We start from the raw sequence: 11,920 nt of genomic DNA, 5'->3' as shown, positions 1-11,920 counted from the left end.
CCACAATAAATCTCCTGGGCTTGACGGACTGACCAGTTCTTCTGGGATACTCTGGGCCCTGATTTCCATAGGGTCCTAACTGAGGACCTCAAGAAAGGAGAGCTGCCACCTTCATGTCCTCGAGCAGTGTTATCATTACTTCCTAAGGAGATATCCACCTTATTAAAGGGGAACTATCGCGAAATTAAAAATTTGTAAAAAGAATCATTGCATGAAGTTATTAAATTGTCTATATATAATGTATTAAAAAAAATGTACAGTTTTTAAAATATTGAAGTCATTATAATGAACACATGCCTAGCTGCTTCTCTCCTACCTGCCTCTGGCTAGCTCTGGCGTCGGAGTCGAGTTCTTTGCATAACAACGCTGTCCTCTCTCTCATTGGCTATCAGTGCTGTCAATCTTGAACTGTGTGGAGGCAGAATAATTAATGGCTCCGTTATTTGTGCCCTGCTGTATTGATCCCTCTTCTCTTTAGAGCCAGACCCCCCACCCCCTGCAGCCAGCCCCAGTACTTATCTTGCTTTTAAAACTCTTTTCTCCGTAACAATCTCCTTCTCAGCCCCTCCCCCTGCAGTCAGTCAGTCAGTCAGCGTCGTAGTTTTACAAGTCCTGTTACATGAAGACTTGCTCTCCTGAAACTCCCCCCTCCCTCCCAGAAACGAGGCAAAAGTAACTAAAGGTGGACTTATTAACACTGGCTGAATCCGTGCGGCTCAATAGTCTGTATGTGACACTGAGACGCGTGAGTATTGAAGGTGCTGCTGCTCCAGTTTGATTTTTCTGCTTGTCTAACATGGCTGCGTCTCAGTGTCACATACAGACTATTGAGCCGCATGGATTCAGCCAGTGTTAATAAGTCCACCTTTAGTTACTTTTGCCTCGTTTCTGGGAGGGAGGGGGGAGTTTCAGGAGAGCAAGTCTTCATGTAACAGGACTTGTAAAACTATGACGCTGACTGACTGACTGACTGCAGGGGGAGGGGCTGAGAAGGAGATTGTTACGGAGAATTACGTTTCACATTACTTTCTGGAAGGGAGGGGGAGCTGCAGAAGGAGAGCAGCTGAGGGTAAAAAAAGAGTTTTAAAAGCAAGATAAGTACTGGGGCTGGCTGCAGGGGGGAGGCTGGCTGCAGGTGGGGGAGGCTGGCTGCAGGTAGGGGGGGGCTGGCTGCAGGAAGGGGGGGCTGGCTGCAGGAAGGGGGGGCTGGCTGCAGGAAGGGGGGGGCTGGCTGCAGGAAGGGGGGGCTGGCTGCAGGAAGGGGGGGCTGGCTGCAGGTGGGGGGGCAGGCTGGCTTGCAGGGGGGAGGCTGGCTGCAGGTAGGGGGGCTGGCTGGCTGCAGGTGGGGGGCTGGCTGCAGGTGGGGGGGGCTGGCAGGCTGCAGGTGGGGGGGCTGGCTGGTTGCAGGTGGGGGGGCTGGCTGGCTGCAGGTGGGGGGGGCTGGCTGCAGGTGGGGGGCTGGCTGGCTGCAGGGGGGAAGGCTGGCTGCAGTGGGGGAGGCTGCAGGGGGGAAGCTGGGTGTGGGGGAGGCCGCCTGCAGGTGGGGGGCAACGCTGGCTGCAGGGGGGAGGCTGGCTGCAGGTGGGGGGGAAGGCTGGCTCCAGGGGGCAAAGGCTGGCTGCAGGTAGGGGGGCAGGCTGCAGGGGGGCTGGCTGGCTGCAGGTGGGGGGCTGGCTGCAGGTGGGGGGGCTGGCTGGCTGCAGGTGGGGGGCTGAGAAGGAGATTGTTACGGAGAATTACTTTTCACATTACTTTCTGGAAGGGAGGGGGAGCTGCAGAAGGAGAGCAGCTGAGGGTAAAAAAAGAGTTTTAAAAGCAAGATAAGTACTGGGGCTGGCTGCAGGTGGGGAGGCTGGCTGCAGGTGGGGGGCTGGCTGGCTGCAGGGGGGAGGCTGGCTGCAGGTAGGGGAGGCTGGCTGCAGGTAGGGGGGGGCTGGCTGCAGGTAGGGGGGGCTGGCTGCAGGTAGGGGGGGCTGGCTGCAGGTAGGGGGGGCTGGCTGCAGGAAGGGGGGGCTGGCTGCAGGAAGGGGGCTGGCTGCAGGTGGGGGGGCTGGCTGCAGGTGGGGGGGCTGGCTGCAGGTGGGGGGGGGCAGGCTGGCTGCAGGGGGAGACTGGCTGCAGGAAGGGGGGGCTGGCTGCAGGAAGGGGGGCTGGCTGCAGGTGGGGGGCTGGCTGCAGGTGGGGGGGCTGGCTGCAGGTGGGGGGGGCAGGCTGGCTGCAGGGGGGAGGCTGGCTGCAGGTAGGGGGGGCTGGCTGCAGGTAGGGGAGGCTGGCTGCAGTGGGGGAGGCTGCAGGGGGGAAGCTGGGTGCGGGGGAGGCCGCCTGCAGGTGGGGGGCAACGCTGGCTGCAGGGGGGAGGCTGGCTGCAGGTGGGGGGGGAAGGCTGGCTCCAGGGGGGCAAAGGCTGGCTGCAGTGGGAGAAGCTGCAGGTGCGAAGGGCTGGCTGCAGCTCTCTCCATCCCTGCTTGTTGCCCTGCTCCTAGGCAACCAGGAGAGCAGGGGATAGAGTGGCCCCAGGGGTGTGATCACCCAGGGGACTCAAGGTGGCAGCAGGCACGTGAATTCTACGTGTCCTGCTGCTGCCTGCACTTCCTATACCCGCAACACAGCCCACTCACTGGATCTTCACTGAAGACTTCTGCCTCCTCTTTGTGGGACCCCCTCCTGCAACCCCAGATGGATTGTCATTCGTTTTCCAGGTTAGTGTTACACTTACACACACAAACACACACTGAAACTGAAGCACACTTACCTTCACACTAAAACATACATGCACACATACATTTTTGGGGATCAGGGGGGGTCACACTTACAGGGTCGGACTGGGGGGCCCAGGGCCCACCAGGACTAATGTCCAGGGCCATCTCCGACCCCTCGCCCCCCTATATGACGTGCCGAGCACCTGCGTGAAGTTGTTCGCGGCGCTCCTAAATCAACAGGTGCTGAGCGCATGCGCAGACGGTGCTTGCGCAGTGCCTAAAAAAACTTTTTTTTCCCCGAATCTGATCGGGAGAGGGGACTGGCCCGGTGGGGGCCCATTAAGCGTCAGGGCCCACCGATATTTCCAGTCCGACACTGCACACTCACACACACTTGCACCTTGTTTGAAAAAAAATGTTTTATTGCTATTGTCAATAGCGTACCGTACTGTGCAATACCTTTTGTATGTTATTTTAGTTATTATATTGCAATTTTGATGCATTTTTAGCCATTTTATTGCATTTTCAGCTCTGCATAGGTGTTGTTTGCTTGTTTCTTTCCGTAAAACATATTTGGCCATGCTAAAATAGTCAAACAGTGATTATGACTGCTGATTACACTAGGCGAAAAAAAAACAAAGCATTGATTTTTGTGGTTTTATTGGATTTTATGATTATATAGCATTTACCACTGTTCTTTGTAATGTGTAGTTCAGACCCTCTGCTGATACGTTACAAAATGTGGGGTAAATAATGGGGTAGAATGCAAGCTTTGTGATGATTTTCAGAAATTTAATAAAAGGTATTATGTTTAGCATAACTTTGCAGCTTGGTAGTTTGCAGTAGAAAGACATATTTACCCGTTTTAGATTAGTCGGAATGTGTACTTTCGGAAAATATATGGTTTTCTAGGGTAATACACGTGCCGGGTGCTTATATTGTAACAGTCAAGAGTGTCATGTGAAAATTCATATGTACTATTTGAATTTGGTGGTTTGGTAAATCTATGAATTAACCCTTTAACCGCCAAGCACGTACGGCGTACGTGCTGGCGGTTCAGGGCTCAGGCTGTAAAAAACGTACACTGTACGTTCTCCTGCAGCTGAGCCCTTCTCTCTGATTTTTCTTTATACGTAAAACATTGTGTGCGATAAATTCAGCAAACTGCAACAATTTTAGGCGATTTTCAGAAATGTTGTAAAAACCTCTACGTTTAGAAAAGCTTTGCAGTTTGGTAGTTTGGTGTAGAAAGACGTCTTTATCTTTGTTGGATTCGTCAGAATGTGTACTTTCCAAAAATATATGGTTTTAGGGGGGTCTTTGCTGTTAGGAGGGTCTTGAGGCACATAATATGAAGTCAAGGGTCTATGTTCACAGAAGGCGAATCGGCAGTGGAGAAAAATCATATGCACTATTTTCATTTGGGGTCCGCACATGCCAGCTGCCTTGGGATATCAATGCATATTGGGCATCAAACTGTTCAGTAGATCCTTGGCATCAGTATTTATGGTGTTTTACAATTATATGTAAGAAATTGGCTGAGATAAATGCGACCAATCGCACTATTTTTGGGCCATTTTCAGAAATGTAAAAACTGTTGCTTTTATCGCCAAATTTAGGAAAGGCTTGCGACTTGGTACTTTGGAGTAGAAAGACATGCATACCCAATTTGGATTCGCAGGAATGTGTACTTTCCGAAAATATACATAGATTTGGGGGGGAGCAAAGGTAGAAAAAAAGTACTTTCACCCCAGAAAACCATATATGTGTTGATTTTGCAGTACCTGAAATGACAGACCATATGGGGGTCTTCCTTTTGGGGCCCCTATATGCCACGTGCTTGGGTACACCTATACATATTGAGCATCAAACTGTTCAGAGGACCCTAGGCTTTCATATTTGGGGTGATTTCTCTTGATACCTAAAAGTATGTGGGAAATACGATGCTGCAGGGTAGACATTTTCAAGCGATTTTTGGAAATGTCACCAAATTTAGGAATGGTTTGCGCTTGGTACTTTGGAGTACAAACACATGCATACCCAATTTAGATTCATGGCAATGTGTACTTTCCGAAAATATATGGTTTTCTGGGGTGAACTTACTTTTTTCTACTTTTGCCCCCCACCCCCAAATCTATGTAAATGTGTTGATTTTGCAGTACCTGAAATGACAGACCATATTGGGGGTCTTCATTTTGGGGCCCCTATATACCACATGCTTGGGTACACCTATACATATTGGGCATCAAACAGTTCAGTGGACCACAGGCTTTCATATTTGGGGTGTTTTATTGATACCTAATGATGTGTGGGAGATATGTTGCTGTAGAGTGGAAGCTTTGAGGTCATTTTTCAAAAAATTCACCAATTACTATAAAATATTATAACTTTAGGAAACAATTACAACTTGGTAGTTTGGAGTACAAAGATATTTTTACCCATTTTTGATTCACCAGAATCTGTTCTTTCTAATAATGGGTAGTTTTTTAGGGTAAACCAGCTGTTAGTGGAATGTTTGGCCCTGAAATCAAAAGTATGCCGTTTGGGGAGCGGTGCTTTGGACATTTGGTTGTGTACTGCTTGTAGATTTTGATCTATACGAGTGAGAAATCTCCATAAAACTATATATATTTGGTATTGCCGCGTTCATTTAGACATTTCTAAATCGGCTGTGTTCTCGTACATAACATAAATGATGTGATTGTTCTTCGTGAAACATGATATTTTTCATTTTATTAGACACTTAGAAGCCTATATTTTTTACAGAAGTAGAATTACACCAAAATTCTTGCATACTGTGAAAGTTCAGGTTGTCCTGAAAAAAACAATATATTGTTTTCCTGGGTAAACTAAAAGACCACCCCAGGAAAGGCCCTTATAGTGAAAGAGTGCAAAATATCTAAAAACTGCTTGGCAGTAGATGTTCGCATCTAGGACAAAACGGCTGGCAGGGAAAGGGTTAAGGCATCAAACTATTCAGTAGACCCCTGGCATTCATATTTAGGATGCTTTATGCTGGTAAATTACAAATGTAGGTATATAATGGGGTAAAATGCAAACTTTGTGATGATTTTCAGAAATGATATAAAAAACAAAAAGTTGTGTTGCTGCTTTGCCATACAAAGATACATTTACCTATTTTAGATTTGGCAGAATGTGTATTTTCTAAAAATGTGATGTTGTCTTGGGATGACTTACTTATTTGCCACTTTTACCAAACATTAATCAGGCAGTGTATGCAGGGCTGGAACTAGGAGTAGGAAGAGGCACGTGCCTATGGCGCAAAAGTAAAGGGGTGCCAGGTAATTACCTCTTCTACTGCCTTCCCCTAGTTTGGGCTGTTGTTTCCCTGAGCTCAGCAGATATTACAGCGTTGCTGCTTTCATCTGAACGTGAATGCGCTCTCCTGTGCATGCACGTTAATGTTCATGTGCGCGCACTAGGGGGGAGGCGACATAGCCGGCAGGGTTGCCTAGGGCGCCCTGCTTGCTTGGCCACTGAGTGTATGCGCTAACTTCATTTTGGGGCATCTAAATGCCAGATACTTTGGTAAACCTATGCACAACGGGCATCAAACTGTTCAGTGGACCCCTGGCAATTATATTCAGGGTACCTAATACAGTGTGGGATATGCGGAGCAGAAAAATAAAACCTTTGAAGTGATTTTTCAGAATTTTAATACATTTTTATAAGAACCGCAAAGTTAAGACAAGCTTTGATGTTTGGTAGTTAGGAGTAGAAAGATATAGTTACTCATTATGTAATCATCAGAATGTGTATTTTTCAAAAAAGAGGTGGAAATACACGAAAACTCAGATTTAGAAAGCTTATTTTCTACTGAAAAAAAACAATGTATAGTTTTCCTAGGTAAACTAAAGATTTCTCCTCAGAAAATGCCCCTAAAGTGAGAGAACAGGGGCAGATTTATCAAGGGTCGAAATAAAAATTCAAAGTAAAAAAAATTCAAATTTCGAGCTATTTTTTTGTACTTCGACTATCGAATAGGCAAACATTCTATTTGAATTTAAAAAAATTTAGCTTTTCGAATATCGAAATTTATCATGTGCTGTCTCTTTAAAAACTTCGACTTGAACCATTCACCATCTAAAACCTGCTGAATTGCTGTTTTAGCCTATGGTGGACCTCCTAGAACCTGTTTGGAGTCATTTGGGGTGAGTGTGAGAGAGAAAGGAGTGGCTGAGGTGAGTGTGAGAGTAGAAGGCAAGCATGGCAGGGGTGAGTGAGAGAGATAGGAGTGGCAGGGGTGAGGTATGAGTGGCAGGGGTGAGTGTGAGGGATATGAGTGGCAGGGGTGAGTGTGAGTGAGGTATGAGTGGCAGGGGTGAGTGAGAGAGAGAAAGGAGTGGCTGTGGTGAGTGTGAGAGAGAAAGGAGTGGCTGAGGTGAGTGTAGAAGGTAAGCACGGCAGGGGTGAGTGTGAGAGAGATAGGAGTGGCTGGGGTGAGTGTGAGAGAGAAAGGAGTGGCTGAGGTGAGTGTGAGAGTAGATGGTAAGCATTGCAAGGTTGAGTGTACGAGAGATAGGAGTGGCTGGGGTGAGTGTGAGAGAGAAAGGAGTGGCTGTGGTGAGTGTGAGAGAGAAAGGAGTGGCTGAGGTGAGTGTGAGAGTAGAAGGTAAGCATGACAGGGGTGAGTGTGAGAGAGATAGGAGTGGCTGGGGTGAGTGTGAGAGAGGAGTTGCTGGGGTGAGTGAGAGTAGAAGGTAAGCATGGCAGGGGTGAGTGTAAGTGAGATATGAGTGGCAGGGGTGAGTGTGAGAGAGATATTAGTAGCAGGGGTGAGAGAGAGATAGGAGTGGCACGGGTGAGTGTGAGTGAGGTATGAGTGGCAGGGGTGAGTGAGAGAGATATGAGTGGCAGGGGTGAGTGTGAGAGAGATATTAGTGGCAGGGGTGAGAGAGAGATAGGAGTGGCACGGGTTGAGTGTGAGTGAGGTATGAGTGGCAGGGGTGAGTGAGAGAGATAGGAGCATGGCAGGGGTGAGTGTAAGTGAGATATGAGTGGCAGGGGTGAGTGTGAGAGAGATATTAGTGGCAGGGGTGAGAGAGAGATAGGAGTGGCACGGGTGAGTGTGAGTGAGGTATGAGTGGCAGGGGTGAGTGAGGAAGATAGGAGTGGCAGGGGTGAGGTATGAGTGGCAGGGGTGAGAGAGATAGGAGTGGCAGGGTGAGTGTGAGTGAGGTGTGAGTGGCTGGGGTGAGAGATAGGAGTGGCAGGGGTGAGTGTGAGTGAGATAGGAGTGGCAGGCTTTGATCTGGGAGAATGCAAAAACCTCATTCTGCCAATAAAATCAACATTTTCACACTATAAAAGAATAACAGCCTTACTGTTCTCAGAATGAGAGTGTGAGTGAGGTATGAGTGGCAGGGGTGAGTGAGAGAGATAGGAGTAGCAGGGGTGAGTGTGAGTGAGGTATGAGTGGCAGGGGTGAGTGAGATAGGAGTGGTATAAAAGAATAGCAGCCTTACTGTTCTCAGAATGAGATTCCAGAGAATACAGTTGGTGTGTGGATGCTTTGGATTCAGCATGAAGAGGGTGGGACTTTGCTAGTTACTACGTGACATCACAGTTGGGGTATAGCCACTCCCATTCAGCAATTGCTTGAACTGGCTCTCAGAGAAAGCATTCTAACTCACTGTAATATTATTGAATGCCTTTCAAAAAGTAAGCATTTCTGTTAAATGAATATATTTGAGAATATTGTTATTTTCATCCTATCTATCCACTGGGAAAATTCGATTTTCGCGATAGTTCCCCTTTAAGAACTGGAGACCAGTCTCACTGCTTAGCACAGATTATAAAATTGTGGCCAAAGCTATCTCACTCAGGCTCAAATCTGAGCTGGCAGAGGTGATTCATCCTGACCAGTCCCATACAGACTTACTACATTTTGCAAGAAGGACTGGTCTATCTCTTGCTTTTCTCTCTCTGGATCAAGAGAAGGCATTTGACAGGGTGGATCACCAATATCTTATAGGCACTCAGCAAGCCTATAGCTTTGGCCCACAGTTTGTGGGCTACCTGAAAACAATGTATGCCTCTGCAGAGTGTTTAGTTAAAATCAACTGGTCTCTGACTGCACCTTTGGCCTTTGGACGAGGAGTTTGGCAAGGATGCCCCTTGTCGGGACAACTGTACGTGCTGGCCATTGAGCCCTTCCTGTGTCCCTTAAGGAAAAGGCTCACTGGACTGGTGCTCAAAGAACCCAACATGAGGGTGGTTCTCTCAGCCTATGCTGATGATGTAATTCTTGTGACCCAGGACCTAGTTGATCTTGAGTGGGCACAAGAATGTCAAGAGGTCTACGCTGCTGCCTCATCCGCCCGGATCAACTGGTTCAAGAGCCCAGGCCTTCTGGAGGGTTCTCTACAGGTAGACTTCCTACCTCCTGCTTTTCGTGACATCTCGTGGGAGAGTAATATCATTAAATATTTAGGGGTCTACCCATCAGCTGAGGAGCATCCTGTCTCACAGAATTTCATTGAACTTGAGGAGCGTGTTCTAACCTGCCTGGCAAAGTGGAAAGGTTTTGCTAAAGTACTTTCTATGAGGGGGAGGGCTTTGGTGATCAATCAGCTTATGGCCTCTAAGCTCTTGTACTGGCTGATATGTCTTAGTCCAACCCAAGAATTCATTGCTAAGATCCAGAAAAGGTTACTGGACTTTCTCTGGATAGGAAAGAAATGGGTTTCTGCAGGTGTTTCAAGCCTCCCTTTGAGAGAGGGAGGGCAGGGAGTCGTGTGCATACGTTCTCAAGTGCACACCTTCCGTTTCCAGCAAATACAGAGATACTTGTATGCAGATCCTTCTCCACAGTGGTGTACCCCAGCATCAAGCTTTTATTGCCAGATACGGAATATGGGGTATGACCGGCAATTGTTTGTAATTGAACCTGAGGGTTTCCTAAGAAGCCTTTCAACCATGCCGGCTTACTACCAAGACACTCTAAAGATCTGGAGCATGGTTTCTGTGTTAAGGCAAGGAGCCATTCAAGGGGAAGACATTCTAAATGAGCCCCTACTTTACAATCCATCTTTTAAGACTAGGATGTTGGAATCCATCAGCATCCGCCATCGCCAGGCTCAGTTAACCAGAGTTGGGGATCTCCTGGATTTTGAGAAATCAGATTGGGGGAACTCTCAGGCAGTCATACAACACATGAGATTCCTCACCACTAGGGTTCCACACCGTCTGCTCAAGGAAATCAAGGACACAATCTCTGCTGATTCTCACACCTTCATTGATGGGGTTTTACATGCTGGAGAGCCACATCCACCTTGGAACTCCTCACCTCCAGACATAATAATAGCACCCAAAACCCTCAGGCACCTCCTTCCCCCAACTTGAGCCAGTTGGAGAATTTTACATTGACACGCTTTCTTGATATAACAAGAATGCTGTTGTACTCTCTAATGCTTCACACTGTACACTTCCTTGCCTTCATCTCCCGCTATGATACCATCTGGAGGCGTGTGCTTAACGGGGGTGAAAGACCTCAGTGGCAAGCTCTTTATTCCAGTTTGGTGCCTAGAGCCACTGTAGACTTTAGTTGGAAAGTGCTCCATGGTGCCTTGAGCAAGAGAGAATATTTAGCTCATTTTACAGACTCCATTCTGTGGCAAAGGAGAGTCTGTGTTTCATGCTTATTTTACGTGTGCCAGACTGCAACCTCTATTGGCTCTTTTGAGGAAGCTTTACCTGCAGTTCTGGTTACACTTTTCCCCTCATGTTTATATTATTGGACGCCCAGTATCCCGGGACAATCAAGAGAAAGACCTTCTCTCCAACTTGCTCCTGGCTTTAACTAAATTAGCCATTCATAAATCTAGAAAGCAATATTTGGAAGGTGGGAATCCTCTGCCAGTGGAAGTCTTGTTCCGGGTGCTGGTGCATTCCCGCATCCGAGCAGAGTACACCCAAGCAGTGTTTACTGGTCGGTTAAGAGAATTTGCTGACCAGTGGGCAACAGATGGGGTACTTTGCTCAGTATCCCCAGACCTGGTTTCTGTTTAGACAATCCTCACACTCCATATTTAAGTGCACTTTAATTAAGTGACAGTTGTATTTTAATCAGTTAATTATCTCCTTTTGAGATGTTATTAACTTTGGTGAGCAGTCAGTCACCTGCAATTTGAATAATATATCAGCTAATTAAAAATCAACACACAGGAGACAGCTCTCTGTTTGGTGCTGAATTAAGCATAGAAATCCCTGTTTAAGATAGGATTTTTTGTTTTCACTTGGTGTATGAATGTGTGTCCACTTGGTGGGTGAAATTTGGGAAGTTTTGAGTTGATTTTCTTTACTAAAAATCGATTTTTCTTTTGACCCAAAAGGTGATTGCTAGCCCAGTTCCCTTCACTTCCTCTGGACTACAAACTCGCTGTTAGATCCCCTACCCCTCTCCCGCAACTGGGTATTAGTTTTACTTGTATTTCTATGCTGTTTCAGCACAAATTGTTTACTTTTTGTACAGCTTGAATGGGTATTTTGATTTTGTACTCAATTTTGTGAGGATAGAAAGCTAAAGGGAGAAGGATTTAAACGTATAAAATCTTTTCCAGCAGCAGCGTAGCTCCCAGGCATCTGCGCACATTAACCCTCTCCCTGCCAGAGCTTATTAAATTTATTAAGCTTTCTTTTTGTGCGTTGTTTTGTAAAATAATGGGAGGGAATAAAAAAGAAAGTTATAAAAAAAATACCTCAGGGTTCTAAAGCAAAAGGACCTGAAAATCCCAGCTGTAGCTCTGCAAGGAAACACCAGTTAGAGCCCATGTCAAAAAGCTCCACTGCCTCTACTTCTGCAGCCAATGTAACAACTGCTAAAACTTTTGCGCAGGTAGTAGCTACTGGCAGCAACCCAAGCCAAGTCACTGCTGGGGTAGAGAAGCTTACAAGAAAGCATGGGGTCAGATGCCTGTCAAGCACTCATGGCATAGAGGCTTATATAAAGGATACAGCTGAATTGGTGGGCCATTCTGCAGTAGTGGCAGCAAGTATAATGTATGGGAAAACCATAATCTTTGCCCGTACACTGACTGCAGTGCATGCTTTGGTGCAGAGGGGTATCATAGTGGGAGGTAGTTCTGTCCCTGTAGAACCCCTAGAAGAAAACCACAAGGGTGGTTTTATCTAATGTGCCCCCCTTCCTGCAAGACCACTTATTGTACCCCCACCTGCAAGCCCTTGGGGAGTTAAAATCA

The 11,920-nt window shown here is 47.1% G+C and overlaps 1 protein-coding gene across 1 annotated transcript in view; it reads left to right on the top strand.

The window, feature by feature from the left end:
* Positions 1-2,407: 2,407 nt before the first annotated feature.
* frs3.L (fibroblast growth factor receptor substrate 3 L homeolog) overlaps positions 2,408-11,920 on the top strand; it is an 86,122-nt gene continuing 76,609 nt past the window's right edge. The window contains exon 1 of the mRNA XM_041582005.1: positions 2,408-2,699. The gene's annotated coding sequence lies outside the window, so the exon portion shown is untranslated. The remainder of the gene's footprint in view (positions 2,700-11,920) is intronic.

This window comes from Xenopus laevis, chromosome 2L (genome assembly GCF_017654675.1).
Source record: "Xenopus laevis strain J_2021 chromosome 2L, Xenopus_laevis_v10.1, whole genome shotgun sequence".
Classification (NCBI taxonomy): Eukaryota; Metazoa; Chordata; class Amphibia; order Anura; family Pipidae; genus Xenopus; species Xenopus laevis.
Note: the sequence above shows the minus strand (reverse complement) of the source record. Positions and strands in the feature narration are given on the sequence as shown.